Source organism: Cryptomeria japonica, chromosome 1, assembly GCF_030272615.1.
Source record: "Cryptomeria japonica chromosome 1, Sugi_1.0, whole genome shotgun sequence".
NCBI lineage: Eukaryota > Viridiplantae > Streptophyta > Pinopsida > Cupressales > Cupressaceae > Cryptomeria > Cryptomeria japonica.
The window spans coordinates 423,270,994-423,293,123 of record NC_081405.1 but is presented as its reverse complement, the minus strand read 5'-3'; the positions used below and the strand labels follow the sequence as shown (position 1 = coordinate 423,293,123).

The 22,130-nt window shown below is 36.4% G+C and overlaps 1 long non-coding RNA gene across 3 annotated transcripts; it reads right to left on the bottom strand.

The window, feature by feature from the left end:
- Window positions 1-3,257: 3,257 nt before the first annotated feature.
- LOC131065228 (uncharacterized) lies at window positions 3,258-9,931 on the bottom strand. 3 transcript variants are annotated; one of them, XR_009111390.2, is made up of 3 exons: window positions 9,156-9,931; window positions 3,549-5,954; window positions 3,258-3,454 (listed from the first exon to the last, which is right to left on the bottom strand). It is a non-coding gene; the product is annotated as an uncharacterized LOC131065228 (long non-coding RNA). The 3 variants fall into 3 exon arrangements; XR_009111394.2 differs by having other exon boundaries at window positions 3,555-5,954; XR_009111389.2 differs by lacking the exon at window positions 3,258-3,454 and having other exon boundaries at window positions 3,508-5,954.
- Window positions 9,932-22,130: the final 12,199 nt, after the last annotated feature.

Here is a 22,130-nt window from a genome sequence, read left to right as displayed (position 1 = left end):
TTCCTTTTCCCCTACCAAAGCATGAGTCTCAACCTATCATTCAACTTGAAATTGCTAATAATGGGATATAGGCTGCCAAATCAAAGGAAAAATAAAAATTTAACATTTTCATGTTTATAAAAGGTTAAAAATGAGTTGTAGAAATGAAATAATTGGCTGATAGGTTTGGTTAGTGAGGACTTTACTGATGAATATTCTGTAAAAGTTGTAGAATACAACCTCACAGAACCCAATGAACACCTGTATGCAAATAACCTGTCACAACGATGGAAGATTTACAAAACACAAAGATTGCTTTGAAAACCTAGAGCAAAAGAATGCAATAATGATAATCAGATAATGAATTACAAAAGGGATCAATCCTTATAAAAGAAGATCAAACCTAAAAAGGAAAACCCTAAAAGCAATTAATAATAAATAAATTATTAATATTCCTAAGTTTAGCTTCTTAAATTTAGTTTAAGTGAAATAGAGAAAAGGTGACTTAATTATTAAATCAATATGATTTAATTAATTAAGTAAACTAATACCTTTACTCTAACACCCCCCCTTAAGATGAAGATAGGGAGAAGCTAAAAAACAACTAAGGACTAGATGCATGAAAGCCAAAATGGGTCCTGGCAACAAGGCCTGATGAGGTACCCAAGTACAATGAAATCTCTGTAAAATGGAAAAAAAATAAGAAAACCCTGTGGGAACAAAACTTCTCTCCAAGAAGAGATGAAAGCTCAAGTGAAGGACTAAGAAGCCTCCAAACAAGAATGTTCCAAAATATAGGAACAAAAGATGATCATGAAGAATCACTGAAGCATGAAGAAGCTGCAAACTTTGTCATAGAAAGACTGCTAAGATGCTGAAATAAGAACCTCATCTGAAACAAAAGATGATCAGGATCAAGAAGACATGAATCTGCATGAGTGCCCTCGATGACATTACTCGAATCTAAATCAGATAGCAAACACAGCAAAACATCTGGAATCCGAAGATACAGATTGCACAAGTACCAATAGTCTGAAGAACTGATCAAATAAAAAAATAGGTCACCTCCGAAAATAGGAATGCAAGAGTGTCCATATGGTAAGTATTCCATCTCACCGAAATGCATGGGTAATCAGCCGCTGCATCCGCCTAGTACATAGGAACAAATAATGAATACATAGCTCACTCCAATGCGAAACCAAGGAAGCATTAGCACCAAGATTAAAACCCCCCCATAATGTTGTCAAAGGGAGAGGTATAACAGGTGCACTGAATCTGAAAGCCATAATGTAATGCATGAAGAAAAACCAAGAACATCTGACTATGCAGACATGAAAGTACAAGCAAATACAAAGGATGTGCAAACTATGGCACACACGCATGAGAAAGGTATGAAGGCAAACAAAGGCAAACATCAAACCCCCCATGGCACTTTATATCATAGTGTAAGTACAATAACACACAAAACTGATGTATAAGATCCCATAATACATGTGCAATACATAGGCACTTTATCTCAATACGTTTACAAAATCATAAGTGCTTACAATGAAAGTTCAAAATGTCAAAAAAAGACATAAGACTGGAAATACATGAAGAACGGCCAAAAACAAGTCATCCCATGCAAACGAGAAGTTTTCACGATCTCATATGCCCAAGTAACTCACTAGTGTGAAAACACAAAAAACTGAATATAATGTACTTGGAGTAAAATCTGGAAAAAGTTCATGGATGGTTGTGAAGAACTCTGAAACACCGTTCCAACACCACTGGAATCGCAAAAAATGAAGAAACTGACGAAAAGTTATGAGCTCGGAACTTAAAAAAGCACTTATGACTTCAAATAGTTGTAGAATGTACCAGTAGCAAAACCATGTGATGAAACCCACAAATCTGAAAAGTAGACGAAGCTAGTTTTCCAACGATATCTTGTTTGCCAAAAAATGATATCATATGCCCAAATTATGGCCAAATGAAAAAAAAAAATACCTCTTTTAAGGCACAAAGAGGGTCACAAGGGGCCATGCAAGGCTACTGTTCTGGTGACGTAAACGAAAAATTCTAAAAATATTCCCCTTCCTGCCAAAAAAAACTGGAAAACCTTGCCTACAAAAAAAAACGACCACCAAAAAAAATTTTTGCACCGAAAAATTGTGAAGAATATTCCCTGCCTGAAAAAAGGACGATGCCTTGTAAAAAGGTGGGGGGCCGCAAAAATTGGCGGCATCGACAACCATGGTTGGTTGGCAACAGAGGAGACTACACGGGCCGATGAAGGGAGGGAGGCGGTCGGTAAAGGGTTGTCGCCACCAACAACATCCACTGGAAAAAATGGTCTGTGGGACTTGCAGGGTCCACAACCAACAACAGTCCGTACGGACCTGCTGCGGTGGGGCTCCCCCACTTTTTCAATAAAATAAAAAACCTTTTTTAAAAAGAGTTTTTTAAGCAAAATTCCTCTAAATCACCAAAACAAACTGAACATAATTCCTCTAAATCACCAAAACAAGCTGAACCTTCAAAACCTCATAGATCTAGCTCTGTGAATTAAAAAATTGATTGACACATGCTGGAAAAACCTACACCTGTATGCAAATAACCTATCACAACAATGGAAGATTCACAAAACAAAAAGATTACTTTGAAATCCTAGAACCAAAAAATGCACTAATGATAATCAGACAATGAATTACAAAAGGGATCAATTCTTATAAAAGGGGATCAAACCTAAAAAAGAAAACCCTAAAAACAATTAATAATTAATAATTAATTAATATTCCTAAGTTTAGCTTCTTAAATTTAAGTGACTTTATTATTAAATCAATATGATTTAATTAAGTAAACAAACTAATACCTTTACTCTAACATATTCGTTGGTCTATTAGATATCATTAAGATTGACTTGTTTTCATGAAAAAACATTCTCTCCTTGATAGTTAGGTAGTCAATGTTATAGAATCATCTACAAAAACTAAATTCCTCCTCTATTACATTATTCTTTTTCTTTTTTTTATTATATTATTCTTATTATAGATAATAGAAATTTTCTTGCATAATATTATACTCGATTGTCACACTTATATTCCTTCCTATGCTACTTTTACTTGGTGAATTTCACTTTCAAAGTTTTACAACAATTATATTTTGATAATAAATAATTATATTTCACTAATTTAATTTTCATATTTTTCTCTATTCATTACATTCTTGTAAATGCGAAAATATCATTTGATAGAGCTTAATCATTTTGTAAATGATAGACTAATTTACAACTGAAATTTTGAAAAACATAATTACTTTTTATTATTATTATTAAGTGCTGTCAAAAGAGGATAGCTCCCGTACATCCAGCTAATCCGACTTACATAGAGACTTAAATAATAATTCAAAAAAAAACAACTACAAATCAGACACTAATCCAAATAATGGAGAAGGACAGATACTCTTTCCCCAATATCAACCACCATAACCGCCGCTGCAGCAGTTGAAAAACATAATTATATTTCTGCCTTCTTTAAACTAATAATATTAAGTAAAATCATAAGCTTGATATTTTTATAAGAGAAAACCTTTACAGTAAGATATCAAGGGGATTATATCCCAGTTCTGGAAATCGTAAACTGCAGACCAAAATTCAATAGACCTCTTCCACAGAAGACCTGTATAATTTGGAATAAGATATCCCCGCGGTTGGGAGGAGGGAAGAAAATGGCCTCCTGAGTTCATTTGGAGCTAAACAGATCCTCTGTCTTGTCACCTACATTGAAAAAGGCTGCAAGAATATCCTCAAATAGAACCTTCTACACACATGTCCTCCATGCCAGATGGAAAAACACAGGACTGTACACAGTACACACACATGAAAACATTCTTTATTAGAAAAAATCTTACTGAGAAATTAAATCAAAGTTTCTTAAACTTGCATGAAATCTTCACAATCGAGTGTAAAAATAAATTGTCAGACATCTTATCACAGGAAAATTGGACACTCGCTAGCTGTATTAATGATTCAGAACCATTCCGTTCCTTCATCTCCAGCAACCTTAGAAACCACATAAAGAATCTTGGAACAACGAAGAAGACACCAGCCATTATCTGTGTCTCCAACACCCTCTCTCCATCTATGCCCACAACCTGAACCCTTCCACTGCCTCAGGTTATGTACATTACTTGGAAGGTTGAGTCTGACGAAAATCAAGGTGAACACATTGTATGCTGAAAAAAAAATTAAGTATTCTATCGAAAAAATAAACATTGTATAGTTAATGATTAAGGTTACCGGATCACGTTTAACGTCCAATTTGGAGTCCAGGCTTTGTCCACTTATCGTCCCTCAGGAGCAGGCAGAGTTGGTTCCTTCATCCAATTTGACAATTTCACTCCCTAGCTATACGGTGCAGGTAACCTCCCTTGAGATCCCACGCCCTGCATCTAAATTCCTTGCTAAACCCATGAAACAATCCATTGCCGCCAATTAGGTGGTCAATGAATTCCCTGAACGGTGTGCTTTCAATGTATCCCCAAAGAAGAGGATCTATCCCCAGGGGTTGTGTCATTAAACCACTACTCCCATAGGTCTGAATAGTCTGCATACTTCAGCAGGCAGAGGCCAAGATGGTTGACGGTGAGTTTGGCTGCCCCGATTCATGCTTCTGTGAGCATACTCAGATCTGAACTCAATCTCCTTGGGACAAGCTGGGCTCAAAACTCTCTTGGGTACGGCTTCCATTGTTGTTGATATTCAATTTATTGTGGCCTCCACAAATCTCACTTTAGTCATCCGTTTATCTCGGAAGACCATGGAGATTGTTTTCATGGATAGTCATGATTCAGAGCTTCTTAGGCGATGTTATCTGTTTGGGAGATTATGGAGAATATATTAACACCAGACTCGGCTCAAAAGTGGACAAACGAGTTGGATGGAAGGATTATAGAGTTATTAAAAGAGCGAAGGAGGCTAATTTTTTCAAAAATTTTGGATCTGCTTGGATTGCCTTCCATTGGAATTCCTTTCGATCAAAAAATGATCATGAAATTCTAATGTCTTCATTCATCTGAAATAAACAAGTGGAGAATTTTAGAAGTTAGAGACTGCTTTCAAATTGTGTGAAGGTTGATTCATTTATTATTGACACCCTTTAATAAGAGAAATAATAAATCAATCACCCTTTAACAACAAAGCAATCTTTTAACCTCAAGGCAGAGGAAGGTGTCAAATGAGATTCCATAGACAGTTAAAATTCTCCACCCATTTTATTTCAATTGAATGAAGACATTAGAATATCAGACCTCTGTAATCATTTTATTATTGAAACAAATTCTAGTGGAGGACAACCAAACACATCCAGAAATGAAGTTATCAATTGTGCAAAAAAGGACCTCCTCTACTGTGTTGATAACTCTATAACACACCTCATCCAACTTGTCTGTCCACCTTTGAGCGGGGTCAGTGTTAACATATACTCCATAATACACCCTTTCTAACCCATAATTCCCGAACCACTCCAACCAACCGGTGGGGTGGATAACATAGCCTAGAAAGCTCTGAAGGACGATTGTCCACAAAAACAATTTCCATGGGGCCTTCCAAGATAAGTGAATCTGACTCAAGCGAGATCTATGGAGGCCACAATGGTGCAGTTCTGAATTAAAATTCCAGTGTTCTGGCTGGGGTCATTTATGCTCTGAGAAGTAATGGTGTTGCTCTAATTGCCCATCGCTGTTCTCGTGATAATATTGCAATTTGAACAAAGGCAGTTGTGTTGCCCAAGATGAAGTCTACAGTTCCCTAGATATTACATTCTTGTAGAATTGGAGGGAGTGAACATATAAGGTGTTCCGGAAGTTGATAAAGTTGCAGCAGTAAAAAGCTGATAGATTAGCCCCCACACAAAAACCTACAGCTTGATTCTTATCTGGTTCTGCCAGGTCGGTGAAGGTCATATCTCGGATGATAAATCCTTTGCCGGATGCAGCTGCATTTACCACCAGATTAAAGCTTGTTAGAATCTATTAGTCTTAATCAAAAACAATTTGAACTTCAATTGACCAGAAGAAATTGACTAGTGTTTCCAAATTTCTAAAACCATGCATTTGAAGCAATTTCAGAATGCATAAAAAAGGTGTGCGACTGTGAGATAGATAAAGTTGACTCATATTCGCTAAAGCCTCTAGAATTTCAACTATCAACCTACAAAAAAAATCCATTTTGGATATTCAGTGGGACGATTCCTGTTAGAATTTTTTTAAATCACAAAGCAGTCAGCTCATTAAAATTGAAATTTGTCTGAGGATATGTTGCCAGACAATAGATTTCCACCCAGATCCACATAAGTCAAATTAGCTATATTTGAGAGCTCGTGTATAATAATTCCCTCAAACATATTATATGACTGTGACAAATCCGCTAACTGCAGAAGTTTAGACAGTTATCACCTATGCCCAACCTAAAAGATTGCTTATAGAGAAATAAATCCTGTTAATTGATTGTTGCTGAGATTGCTAAAAATACACAATTGCAGAGTAATTCCTGTCACTCGATTGCCACTTAGATCAAGCACACACAGATTGCTCAAAGAACATAGTTGCGGAGGCATAAGTCATGTCAATCCATTGTCACTTAGAATAAGAGCTCACAGATTGCTTAAAGAATGTCATTGCAGAGTAGTGAATCCTGTCAATGATTGCTACTTAGATCCATGGTTTGCAGATTGCTCAGACAAAATAATTGGTAAGGAATAAGCCCTGACAATCGATTATCATTTAGATTAAGGGCTCGAAAATTGTTTGAGGAATACAATTGCAGAGGAGTAAATCCTGTCAGTAGATTGCTACCTAGAGCAATGGTTCGCACTAAAACAATAGAAATTAAATTTAAAATAGAAACCCACAATAATCTTTCAAACATGTACTGCACAATACTGGAGCTAATCAATCTACCATTGTATGTTGCATGTGTGCACAATCATGGAGAATTGGAGATGTTCCAGCAGACTGGGAATACAACAAAACATAATATCGTAGACTGAAAATTGTGTGTAATCAAACACAATACATACAAAAGGGAATTGAACTTATTAAAAAATGACTCAATAATTCTGAATTAGAGGAAAATATCATGGCAAGAATAATTTTATCACTTTTCTTTAAAGAATCTAACTCATAATCAAAAAAGAGTGTTATAAGAAATTTCCGAAAACATATTTTGAAAGCAAAATACATAAAAAATGTATGTAATATGGAAACATTTGAGAGAATATCATACACTGAAAACTGTGTGTAATCGAGCACAATAAATACAAAAGGGAAACAAACTTGATAAAGAAATGATCTGAGAACTCTAAATTGGGAAAAAATGTCGTAAACTAAAAATTGTGTAATCAAGCTCAATACATACAAAGGGGAACTGAACTTATTAAAAAAATGATCTGATATTTCTGAATAAGGAGAAAATAAGATGGCGAGAATAATTTTATAATCTTTTCTTCAATGGAGCGAATTCATAATTAGAAAATAAAGTGTAAAAAGAGATTTCTGAAAACCTGTTTTGGAAGCAATTTTAGAATACATTGAAAATGTGTGTGATATGGAGGAGCCAGCAAATTTGAATTGACTTTGTCATTTATAATGGCTAAAATTTAGGCACGTCAAATCAAATAAAAAGCCAGTTGGAGAGAACTTACATAAATAAATGAAAAGTAAAGAAGATAAGAGAATCAAGTAGAAAGAAACATTTGAAAAAATATCGTAAACTGAAAACTGCGTAATCAAGTACAACAGACACAAAAAGAAACTAAACTTGTTAAAGAATGACATGATAACTTTGAATTGTGAGAAAATATTGTAAACTGAAAACTGCGTGTAATCAAGCACAATAGATACAAAAGAAAACTGAACTTATTATAAACATGATCTGATAACTCTGTATTGGGAGAAAATATCATGACAAGAATAATTTTATCATCTTTTCTTTAATGGAGCTAACTCATAATTAGAAATGAGAGCGTGTTAACTCTGAAATCCTGTTTTGGAGGCAATTTCAGAATACATCAAAATTGTGTGTGATATAGAGGAGCCATCAAATTTGACAAAGATTTGACTGTCATTTATAATGCCTAAATTTTAGGCACATCAAATCAAATAAATAGCCGCTACAGAGAGCATAAATATGTAAAGGGGAAAGAAGAAAAGAGAATGAAGTGGAAAACATCTAAGAATCCCAACTATATCTGATAAACGTCTAGCGTTCTAGACATTGGATGAAGAGAACATAATAAATAAAGGGTAAAGAATTAAAAAAAATCAAGTAGAAAGAACATCTAAGGATCCTAACAGTATCTGATAAAGTCTACCTAATCAAGTAGAGTTTAGGTTCTTTTATTCTATAATAATCAGAATTTATTTTGAGAAAACAAAGCTATTCATCATCCATAATCTCGAGAGTGCAAGTGTAAGTATATTTGAAAGAAATGGTAAATTTACTCCTGTTGCATTACTCAGTAACAAGTTTAACCATTTTAATATCTCAAACAATAGTTCGACAAACTTTTACATAAAAGATGTAAAAACAGAAATTAAGGAATAAATAGAAACCCATAATAATCTTTCAAACATGTACTGCAAAATATTGGAACTAATTAGTCTACCATTACACATTGTATGTGCGTAAAATCATGGAGATGCATACTCCAGCAGAATGGGAATATAACAAAACATAATAAATTCTTCACTTCTTGTTACTCACAATGTCTTGAGATGATCTCAAATGTGAGAATATCAAACCAAACAATGTGTACTTGAACACAATAAATACAAAAGAAACCAAACTTACTAAGAATTAATCTGATAACTCCAAATCGAAAAAAAAAAATTGTAAACTAAAATATTGTGCAATCAATATATAAAAATGGGAACTGAACTTATTAAAGAAATGACTACCTCTGAATATGTGAAAAATATTGTGAGGGGAATAATTTTATCATATTTCCTTATTCAGCAAAAATTGTACATCAGAATAAAGAATAGAAATTAAAAGTAAAATTAAAACCCACAATAATCTTCCATACAGCTAATTTTTTTCGATCAGTTTTCCATGTTTTCTTTCATGCATCCACTTAATTCATTCCAATGCACGAATTGAAAAAGACAAAGAGTGTAAACAGAGATTAAAAATATACCTAAGGTTCTAGACCTGAAGGCGGTGGAGCCGCCTTTGACATTTGAGCGAGATGCAATGATGGTCTGCCCGCGCCCATCGCCAAGGATCATCGCATTCGTCGCACATTTTCTTCATAAATGTCATTGAGAGCCACGCTGAGCCATATCTTCACATTTGCAATCTGGGCCTTCGAGGGTTTCACATTCAAGCCGCCTACTTCTCCCAACGACCGGTTAATATGTTCCACAGATTCTACGAACAGATCAATACAATCTTCTAAAGCATTGAGTTGTGGGGACCATTTTCTGGGTGGCTGCTACTTTCAAAGTCGAGCTGCAGGCTTCTTGAATTCAAAGTAATATGAGCCAAATTCTTGGGACTCGTTCCTTGGACGCCCTAATATGATTGCAGTATCGAAACATAGATATCCGGGTATAATACTTTCTTGCAGCTAGAATTAATAGCTTCCCTTTGCCGCCACAGTGGAAAGAGGGCATCCTGCCAAAAATTGCAATACCCACCCACGCGACCACAGACATTGTAAGCATGTTGCAGACAATACCAACACGAATATAATTCATACGGTTTTGCTGAACAAAATGCCGGACCTCATTGTGAAACACAAATCACTTTCAAATCGCTTTCCGAACTTGAAAAATGTCAAATAACATTATGAATTTGAACCGAGCGCAGGAGTCCTTATATGGGGAATTCTCAGAGGTTCAGATCGAAAAAAGGGCTAGAGATAAAGATCGGGATAAGGGTTATCGTTTTTACCCGAAAATGGCTGTTCGATCAAATGGTTTTACTTTTTCCTTCTTAAATTCATAAATTTATTATCTTATATGACCCTGCTAGGTATAATATTCTTCATCATTTACATATAAATGTGGGTATGAAAATTCTTAATAGTTGTCTTGCCATCAAAATTACATTATTTTCATTACAAAATACAAAGCTTACAATTGCGGTTAAATTGGTTTCAAAAAGTCACGAAAAAGTACAATTTTTGCATAACCTTTGTGCTACTAGAAAATTACATATCTTTGATCATGATCAACAAAACAAGTTGCAACTTTGATTCTTCGAAAAAGTCAATAACACGAACTTTTTGGAGCTAGTTTAGCCATGTCCACTTACAATTGCATTAGTTTTCTTCTTAATAACATTCCTAAAATTTACATGATCTTTCTCTCATGATATCATAACATGCTTCAAAATTAGGGTAATACTTATCAAGTGCATATTTAAAATGGAAAACAGTTGTGTTATCAAATATATTTATTAGTTGTGGAGTGAATTTTTTTAGAAAATAAGAAAATAAGAACAATATAGGAAAGAGCACTCTAATATAATGCACGATTACCTCAATATGTTTAGTTTCTTGATATGGATTGGGTTTCATGATATTTGAATAGCACTTTAATCTCCAAAAAAAGTGATTGATAGTTAATCTTAATTGAATACCATACTAAATGAGAATATTATGAAGCCAAATAACCTAAGTAGTGGTATTCATAACCCCTTGATACTCTACCTCTAAAAGATAGAACAATACTAGACTACTTCTTGCTCAACCAATAAACATGACCGCAACTAAGAGAAAAGTGGTGACCTAAAGTAGAATTACAATCTTGAGAAACACTTTTAGAATATAAATCTATATACCCCACCAAATTAACATCAATCCCTACTTTATAGTTAATCCAAACATTATGAGTACTTTGAATGTGGTGAAGAATCTACTTGGTTGTTTTCTAATGCCACTCATGAGACTCATACGCAAATTGAGAGACCATTCCAATATCATATGAAATGTTCGGTCTTGTGCTAGTCAAATAAACGAAAAAATCCCAACAAGTTATTGGAAGTATGCGTTGATGTGTTGTTGTGGTTGTCATTGATGTCAAACTTGTTGTTTTGGATTGGTTTGGAATGTTTGTGGTGAAGAGTCACCTTGTTGTGTTGATGATGTTGTCGTTGTTCCTATTGGTTATTCAGGAAGTTTTTGGGTCTGGAATTTGTTGCTAATGTTGAGTGTTGTTTTTTATTAATGAAAAAGCAGGTTTTGAAGGGGCCCCAAAACCCTTTACAAGCAAGACTTAAATAGAAAAGCCACGAGAAACAGAACTAAAAGGAAAAAACTAACGGAAAACCGAAGAAAACCCACAAAAGCCCCTAAAAGCCAGCAGGCCATCCAGGAATCAGATTTTATCCAAGGCTTTAGCTAGGGTGCTGCTAATTTCTTGCAGCTCTTTGATGTTGTCTTTGAAGTCGGGAGGGTCCTTAGCCGCAGCAACCACAACTTTCTTGATACTAGCCCTGGTTCTCTTCGCAGTTCCGCCTGCCGGGGTAGCATCACCACCACTTCCAGTCTGGATGGTCTCCTCCTCCAGGTCAAGATCCACAACCGGTTTAGGAGTATGGTCAAAGACCTTGGCAATGTCTTCCAGGTTTTTGGTGACAGTAGAGAGGATACTTGGGATAATTCCCATCAGATTTTTCATCACTTCTTTTCCCTCTTCCAGCGATTTTACCTTATTCTCCATTTCCTGCTTCCAATTAATATGTTCTATGTTTTCATCCTCCCTCTTTTTATCCGAATTTATCCATTGCTTCTCTAGGTTTTTCAGGGTTCCATAAGTCTGTCTGTCGAAATTCATTCTGGCCTCCGAGAGCTTCTTGAGATTATCCAAGATAAGCCCCTCACTAGCACTTTCCTTGTCCTTGCTATCCCTTTCCTCAGTCAGGTTCTTTTCAGAGCCTTTGTTTGTTTCCTTCTCAGAATTAACTTCGGTTTCCTCATTATCCTTGGGAGTCGTCTCCTCCATCGGATGGCTATTGTCCTTACCAGGGTGATCACTTGGAATAGGGCTATCTTGACCAGGCTTGAAATCTCCACTTTCTTCCTCGTTGCCCAGCTCCTCTTCCTTCCAGCTGTCTTGAGTGTTGTTGTTATCTTCATTGGATATAGTTTCGATATTATGGAGATGATGGTTCTGTGGTCCGAAAACATTTGTGCGTTCTCTGGGTGTTGTGGCATTGATCATTGTTAGTTGTGAGATTCTATGTTAGACCTATCCTTTGGTCTGGATATGATTTGTGCAAGCGTGTTTGATATGTTATGGGTCTCACTGTAGTGTGTGGAGATCCGGATTTGAGTTATTTGCATTGGAGAGTATGTCTTGATCGTTAATTACTTATATGGATGTGTAGCATGTGGATATGTTGTTGGTTATGTTCCGATGATTGCAAATCGGTGAATTGATCTTTGAAAGTTGTATTTTGGTCTCCTCTTTCTCCTGGAGTGGATCAGTGTGTGTATTTTGATTCAGGGCGACTTGGTGCAAGCTTTGATGATCTACCTTGTATATAAGGATGTGTATGTTTGAGTTGTGTAGAGGCAAGGAAGGAAAGTGTAGTGAATATAGATGCGAGAATAATCAATGAGGTTCAGTAAAGAGAAAAATAAGAGTTGTGTTCGAATGATATGCAAGACAGAGATTTGAGACAGAGTGTTAGCAGTTGAGGTCAAAGTTATGTGTATCGATGTTAGTCACTTGATGCAAAGTTCAAGGACAGCTTCGTGATCAAGAGATCCTTCTTTCATATTATTTTTTTATCTTGCCATGAGTGCAGTTAGCTTCAGGTTTCACAAGTCCTCTTTGTATCTCTCCCCATGAGCAGTTAACCTTGGTGTGCAAGTCCAGAGCAGTGAGCTCTTTTATTTGTAATCTGATATACATAGTGGATATATTTTGTGGGCAGGTGCTCATTGGATGGTTTTTCCCTATTTGGGTTTTCCACATAGAAAATCTTGGTGTTCATGTGTCGGATGTGTGTTGTTGATTAATTGTTTATATATTGCATTTATTTTATTTTTTTCAACACAAGCTACTCATACAAAGTGTCATCTATTAGTTTTTAAAATTGTTGTTACACAATCCTAGAAAATAGTTTTGTCTTCAAATCTAGGTGTTGTCATTCATGAGTGTAAGACAAGAATTTACCAATATATTTTGGAGGGATCAATGCCAACAAATGAGAGTGGATAAGTTCCCCTACATTTTAAGCTTCCTAAGAGGGTGTTACTAGATGTATCTTAAATCAGATTGAAGGTGTTAAAATATATTGCAATATGTAAAGTTAGCAATTGTATTCAAAGTGAGTTTAACCCCAAAGGTTGTCATAGGGTTAAGGGCTAACCAACCACACAAATTACCTTTCATATGGATAATGTGATCATTATTGTAGAAAATAATAGATGTGGGTGTAAGAACATTATTTACAAAATTATTTAAATGATATATATCGCAATTGATATTTTCTTACTGAAACTACTAAACCATTAACTACACAACTACTAAAACTAATTCCTTCACTACTTGTTATAGATTTTGTTATGTTTAAAGTTGAGTTCTAAGTACTAGTGATTATCAACCAAGAAAAAATCTCACAATATATAAGAGGAAAATAAAACTAAAACCATGGGAATAATTAACTATGTATTTACATACATCAAATATGTGATCAATAATCAAGCATGCTTAATGATCCATCATAATAATGCATAAATATATGCATAATATAGAAGGTACCAATAGTAATGATGAACTATAATATTCTCACAATAATCTAATATAGTATTTTAATCATGCCAAAAAATATGGTAAAGAAGAAATCCCAACTGTGATTAAGAGATTCCCTTAAAAATATGCAAATTGTGATGAAGATATATGTTACAAATAATGCTTACAAATTTAACCATCTTATAGTTTCACATGTATATTACTCTCAAAATAAAATGGACTAATGTGAGTTGAAACCTAAGACCTTTTTAACACTATGATGAATGCAAACAATAAATGCACTAACCCTTTGAAAGAAAAAAAACCCAAGATTATATAGTCCCTAAGAGTTGCCAAGTTTGTGACCAAGCAAAGGGGTGTAAAAATCTACATTTACTCAAAAATTTGTGTGCCTATACCTATACGTCTATGATTACTATATCAATGTACCACCAAACTCCCATAACTACATGGGCTTTACATGAGCGAGGTTTTTTTTCTAGATTGAAAATACCTATACATGTTGTTGCCACATATCACAAATTTTTAGGTATTTGGGTAGGGAAGGAATAGATAATCAATAAATTCAATGATAGATTTAAAAAATCTTAATCTTGCCTCCAAGATCTATATAATTTAGCCCATTTTTTTATATTAAGTATGCTTCATATTCTTAGATCTATTAACCTCTATGTTTTTTTATTAGGGAAAGCCTAGAAATGACCAGTTTTGTTGAAGCATGTGATAAATTAATGAGAGTTAACATTGAGATAAATTGATTTTTCTATGAGAATCTAAATAAACTAGGTATCCTAGGAATACCTAATAAAACATGAAAGATAAATTATGCTTTAGCCCATTATACACCTATCTAAAATCTAGTTCCTATTTTAAATCATCTAGTACCCGCCTAAGTTATATTCCTACATCTTGGATCTCTCATCCCTAAGGCACAACATAGAAACTAGCCTTTATTTCTCCCTTATTATGATTCATTAATTGACAAAGCACAAGGAGAGAAGGAGGAAATTAGATAGTTATCCAAATAGGTGAGGAAACTATCCAACAAGGTCACAACTTGAACCCTAGCAACAACCTAAGACCCTAGACATGATGTCCTTATAAAGGAATCTGATTTCACCAAAAGGATTACAATACAATTTCCTAGGTTCAATGCATCTAGACATATTTTTTAACACAACACAAAAAGCACCGTTAAAGTGTCGGCACCGTCAAACAATCGGTGGATGGTAACTCATCACAAAATGTCGGTTGGTAACTCATCACAGAGTATTATCAGTTCATACAAAATACCGGTTTAAGCAAAATACCAGTTGCCGGTTTGACAAAATGAAGACTGGGAAATATGTGTTCTGCCGCTTTGAACCTTCCTACCGCTTGGGGGGTCAACATACTGCTTCAGATCGGTAAACACTTTCTGCAAAACACCAATAGTCTAAGGACTATAATGCATCATACCGGTTGGGAACAAATACCGGTTTGGCTTTAACTTATACATACAAAAGTGATCTCAATGCAAGTGTGTGTCCATTAATGACAATCACAACATAATCATCAAAAATGCCAACAATCTCCCCCTTTAGCATTGATGGCAACACTTAGGAAATTTTGACATCTAAGTGTTTTACAACTAAAATATGCCATAATCAAAATTACTCCCCCTAAGCATATACACTATCTCTTTTGCAGAAAATACAATGTATACTACTTCTTAACATAAATAACATGAGAGTATACATCAAAACATTCAAAATTTATACTTCTCCCCCTTTGCCAACAATGACAACAAAATATTACAGACCAACCCCTGTTTCATTAGTATTTAAAAGAATAAGAGTTTATGACAATAAGGAATAAAACTTGTCAAAAACTAATTTGAAGTCCTGCAAAAATTATTTCATAGATAAGGACTAGGACTCAAGTAGGGAGGTAGCCACTTCTTTCTCTGTCTGCATCTGGGAGACTTGTTCTTCCATGGCGTCTATTGTGCTCATCTCTTGAGTCACTGTTAAGGCATCTAGATTGAGATAACATTTCTGAAGTATTTGCAGGTGTGGGAGTAGAACCAGTTAGAGTTCCTACAAATCTCAAGTCCAGTTACTGATTTCTAACTCTATTTTGGCAGACTGGATATGAAACCGGTGAACGGTTTGCCCATAAGTTGTAAAAGAGTCATACGACGGCTTGAAGGTGCTCATATATAACTGCAAGTCAGTTTGTAGCTTTTGCTTCTGTACAAGCACATCATCACAGAAGAGATGGGGTTGGCAAATCTTACTCAGTAGTAGATTCCCCTCATCCAAAGCATTCCTTATATCTTTTTGAGCTTTTTGTAGTTCGGACCGGAGCTCATTAAGCTTCTTCACCAGGGAAATGTTGAGAGCCTTTTGATGCTCTTTCTTGGCATTTTCCTCTGCTACCTCTTCTAGGCTCTGCACCTGATCATCCACTATGGTGCATAGGAGCTTCAATTGTGCTAATGATGAATCACTACTGGGGAGGTTTGTGTCGAGTAACAAACTGGTAAGAGTGTCCACCGTAGCTTGGATCACATCTTGCTCCTTCTTCCTCCTTAACACTTCAAGGCGTTCTTGAGCAACCTTAATGCTCTATAGCAGCTCCATTTCATTTGCAGACTGGAGGTCAATTGGACTAGTGAGGTCAGCCGGTTTGGCTTGACTACCGGTTGCCTTTGGAGTCTCCATCTAAGTGCTTTTTGCCGCTTCTTCTTTCTCTGTAGCTCTTAACTTTTCCTCTTCTATCTTTTTCTTTTCCTCTTCTTTTGTTTTCCTTTTCTCTTCTTTCTTCTGCTTCTCTTCTTCTTCGTCCTTTTTCTTCTGCTCCTCTTCCTCCTGCTTCTTCTCCTCTTCCCTTTTCTTTTCTTCATCTTTCTGCTTCTTTTCTTCTTCATTCTTCTTCTCCTCTTCCTTCTTCCTCTTCTCCTCTTCATCCTTATTGTTTACCTCTTCTTTCTTTCTCTTCTCCTCTTCATCCTTCTTCTTCTTCTCCTCTTCCTTTTTCTTCTTCTCCTCTTCATCCTTCTTCTTCTTCTCCTCTTCCTTTTTCTTCTTCTCCTCTTCATCCTTCTTCTTCTTCTCCACTTCCTTTCTCTTCTCCTCTTCCTTTTTCTTCTTCTCCTCTTCATCCTTCTTCTTCTTCTCCTCTTCCTTTTTCTTCTTCTCCTCTTCATCCTTCTTCTTCTTCTCCACTTCCTTTCTCTTCTCCTCTTCATTATCCTCCTTCGCTTTTTTCTTCTCTTCTTGCTTCTTTGCTTCCTCCTTTTTGTCCTCTGCTTCCTTTTGCTTTTCTACTTGTTCTGCCTACTTCTTCTATCCTGTTGCTTTTGATGGTGTACCCTGAGCAACATCCTCTACATCCAAAGCATCGACATCAATAGTGTATGTAGGTTTAGAAACTGGGTTTCCCTCATTATCAAACACTTCATCCGGTTTTGTTATTGTCGGTTCTTGCTTAGCCTTCTTGTTGGCTTCAGCCACTTGATGCATCTTAAGAGCTTCTTGAGCAAGAGTGTGTGTATTCTTGATCACATCTTGACCCTTTCCTTCTAGTAACAGGAGTCTTCTTCTTCTTATGAAGAAGAGGCCTTTGTATTTATTCATAACTTCGAAAAGTTTTGAATTTGATACATTAGGAAAACGTTGAGCAAAAATTTTCTCTCTCATTTCCTGTTCCTTTTCTATGGCAATGCGCCATTTATTGTCTAAAGAATTATACAAAAAATCTGGTGTCTCAGATCTAATTTCTGAAGGTGACCAATCATTAGCACATAAATACTTAATGATTTCTTGTTCAACTGCTTCCTTTTCATCATCATTGAAATCATCAAAACAATCAATCAAATCATTCAGCACTTTTCTCCTAATATTTTATATGGTTCTTTGACAATGTGTCAAAGGTTTGTAGGAAGAAATGTCAATATTTACTGGTGTCGATGATGTCGGTTCATTCTTTGTCTTTTTCTTTGCTTGTCTTGTCTTCTTGGGTTTTTCCTCAGACACAATTTCTTCTGAGTCCGGTGAGTTATTCCTTGCCTTCCTCTTCCTCTTGTCTTCCTCTTGAAGACTTTGGCAGGTGTCGCTTCCGGTTTCTTCTTTGCAGGTGACCGCTTGGTTACTTTGGGACTGGCTGTAGTAACCGGTGCCGATGCCGAAGGCACTGCCTTTCCTTTCTTTTTAGGAGGTTCTACAATTGGTGCAACCCTTTCTAGATAGGTGCTAGTTCTCTTTGCCTTGGGATCAAGGGGTGAGGCGATTAGGGTAGAAGCATACCCGTCCAGCATATCATACAACACCTCATAGCCCATAGGCTCTACTTCTTCCTATCTAGGCTCAATGGCCTCCATTATGCATTCATCCACATTGATGATAAAGCAGATATCCTCTTCATATTTTTTGACAATGTCACCAGATATCCTTATCCTTTGGCTCATCTTGCACCTGAACTCATCAAAGTACTTGTTCAACACTTCAGGGTAACTGGTTCCAACTACTTGCAGGCTCTCTTTGATCTGCTTGGTAACCGGTTGGTCGGCAGACCACTGAATATCTCCAACTCCTAGGAAATAACCTTGGAAGTAGAAGAATAACCCTACCAGTAGTTGTCCAAACTTGAATCTTAGTGCATTGTCCTGTTTGATTGACTTAAGATTCAACATAAGTTGTCTTTGCATATAGGTGCACAGATCAAATGATGCATCTTCTTTGATCATCTGGTAAGCGGCATTTACCGCTGCAGCAGATACAGAGTTAATTCTGCTGGCAGAGAACGTCCGGTAGCCTATCACCATGCAGGCATACTTGACTAGATCATCCTTCATTGAGTTGACGGTCATGCCACGTGAGTCGCTCACTGAACCGGTGAGCTTGGACATTTTAGTCTTGCTAACCTTCCTTAGGGCTGGCACTTCCCCTGTATCGCAGAAACTGGTGACGACATGAATAGCTTGCGGTGTGATATCATTTGTCCACTCTAAGTACATCTTGTCACCATGAACTCTGCTTAGAATGATTCTAATGTGGTCATCTGTGAAATTCTCTAGGAAGTAAACCACATTGTGAAGTTTCTTCTTCTCCAAAATGCTATACTCCGGTTTGATCTTTTTATCCTTCCCACAGAATAGACCTAGCTAAGAATGGATCACAAGAGACCCTAGGTCTTCGATTTTGCAGTCTATATAATCAGAAATGCCTTCTTCCACTATCACACTAGCCGGTACTTGAGACAAGGCATTATATTTTGACTTTCGTTGTATGAAATCCATAGAATCGACAGTTGCACTAGAACTATCATGAGATGCGAAAGCCATGATAAAATAGAAAACTCGAGAAATAACTTTCGAAAATCAAGAATTTAGGGCTTGCAAATTCCACTTCGCCTTCCACTTCGTCGGTTGCTGAATCATTGCTTTGAGTTCTTCTCTTGACCATTTGATATTTGCTTCTGAATCTTCTTCAGGGTTTCGATATTTCTTTGAATCGCAACACAAATCACTTTTTCTTCGCTCGAAAAAATGATTTGAAAATTCCTTTTAAACATATTCCTCACCTACCGTAATAAATGCTCCACCATTAGGGCGTAAAACCCTAATTTACCTATTACCATTTTCGGTCTTCTACCAAATGACTGGTATCACATATCGGTTAAGGTCTTTTATCGGTGTAAACCGGGGGTTCGTAGTGTTTCACCGTTTGTTCCCCCTAAGCTTTTCTGATGCTTATTTTGCTGGTTCTGTTATTTCCACACTTGGTGCGGAAACCGGTTCTTCTTGCAACACCGCTGGTTTCTTCTTCCAGGTTTTGTTCATATCCACTTGAACAGTATCAATATGAATCTTTCCTTTTGGAGTGACCGGTATAACATCCTGTAGCGTCATAAATTGTACGCACTTGCTAAAGTAGTACAATTTCACACCTAGTTTAGCACCCGCCTTGGCGCATTTTGCATTTTGCATTGCATTTCCCCTTTAGCACTTAATTAATTAAATTAATTAGGTCTAAGGTCCTATTTTATCATCTCCCATATCATAAAGTTGGGCCCTTTCATTAAAGTGTGCCCCTTTCAATTTATTCCTCCAATACATCATTTAATCAAAAACCCTAATTAGGTCCTATTTTGAACTTGGGGGCTTGATTTCGGGGGTCAAAACATCTCAAAATCACCTATAACTTTGGGATTCTCTCTAAAATCATCATATCCGACGGCCCTGAAAATTTGGTGAAAAGTTGTCGGGACCATGGCGCCCGGAGTGCACACAGTCCCGGACATTTTTTCCGAAATTTTAGGAGCACGATCCAATCATAAAATAAAGCTTAACCCCAAGAAATTGGCAGGAGATTCAATCTCTAGGTCGGCCAAAAGTTGAAATTAAGACCTAGGGTTTCATATATAAGAGCTCTCTTTCTTCATTTGAAAGGATCCGATTTTTGGTTTCAAGGGATCTTCTATGCAGCGAAAGAGCAGATCTTTGAAGACTTCAACAACATTCAACATCCATCCATCAAGCATTCATCAATTTCATTCATTCATTTAGGTCTTTGAAGACATTGAAGAGCAATAGGGGATTACCGATTGAAGATTGGCTTGTACCCCTCCCTTGGGGTTGGGTATGATTTCATGTTGTTTTCATGTCTTTGCATAAGCCTCATTATATCATTTGTATCCATGCTTTAGATCACTTTGTATCTTGATTTGGAGCATTTACATTATCATTTACAAGCAATTAGGGTTTACTTTCTAGGTTGCTCTAGTTTGCTTACTTGCATTTTAGGATCTTGCACACACACAAGGTCTACACACACACTACTTTTACAATACAACTTGGCTATTCGTGGAGGTGGAAATCACCGAAGCGGGGGTTTGACTAAGGCAAAACCCTATATAGCCACCCACCATACCCTTTTCAGATATAAGTGCAGGTTTCGGGATTCGGACGACGCCGCAAGTTGCAAATCTGGGAAAAGCAGGCCAAGACAACACTCCACACCAAATTTCAGAGTAAAAGACCAGGACAGGGGCGTGGGGCGCCTTGGTCCTGCCAGGACAGGGGCACTGGGTGCCCTGGTCCCTCTGTCAGACAATAGTTTCAACATTTCTAACAGCTTTTCAGGTTGCAAAACAACAATTTCTGGAGCAGTTTCAGGGGTAGAATCAGGACAGTGGCGCCCGCGCCCTCATCCCAAACATTTTCACTCAGATTTTAACTCCGGGTACGCATTTGCATTCTTGTCTTGTCCGTGTGTTTACAGCTTTCCATTGTTTAAGTTCAATTCTGCAATCTTGTTATTAGTTCATACTTGCACTTTGGGGTTAGGGATTGAACTTGCATCATTTTATCTATCATTTGCAACAAAGGAATAGAAATCTTAATAGGTATCCCGTGGCTCTCTCTTCCACAAAAAGAAGTAGCCAATTGTGTGATACCTCTAGGCTCTTTCGTATTCCACAAGTGTGTGATTGAAAGTGAGATTAGGGCATGTTTGCTTAGTGTCACTTTTTCCCCCACACATTTTGGTGAACCCGACGTGAATTCCAATCTTCTCTAATTCTAATTTATGTTTTCAAATTTGAGTGTTTATGCTATTTCAAAATCAAATTTGTATTTACAAGTTTTAATTTCTTGCAAGATTCAAAAATATGGAGGAAATTTTTGATTTCAAAGTTGAACTTGTGGATAGCTTAATTGGGATCAATAATTTCAAATCTGATTTAGGAACTCATTTGAATCATAAATTTCATTTTCTAAATCTACATTCTAAGTGCTTGCATTGGTTAAAATTAAACATTTCCTTCTATTTTGCATGTGTTATCATTTGAAAGAGGAAAATTGATGTCATGATGCATTCATTTCATAGGTGTGATAATGGGTTAGCTTCCCTTGTTTCAATTTTTCCTTCTTCTAAAGAACCTCCCCCCATCTATAACAACATTTTAGTGCCTAAAAGAGTTGCTACCAATCCCTTTGAGACTCTCCCATGTTCTAAGGATGAAGACTTTAAGAGTGATCTTGACAATTCTCCTAAAATGTTCCCTTCCTATTTAGCTATCCTAGAGGAAGAGAATGATATCATAAACACCTTTCTTAATGTTACTTCACCTTCCCTACAGGATGCCTCTCTAAGTGAAAAGGTATTGATGGACATTGACTTATTTTCTCCTAAAGTTGGTCCTTCCAATGGGGGCATGTTAGTGCAACAAGAGGTTATGAACACTTCTTTCAAAGATCTCCTTCCTAAGCATGAATCTTTGGAGAAGTATGTTCATGTTCCTCCTAAAAAACACTCCCTTCATGAGGATTCTTTTGTGCAAGAAGATGACATTATCCCTACATTTCCTAGTGATGGCATTTCCTTTTCCAACAAAATTCCCACTAGAGATGATGAATTAAT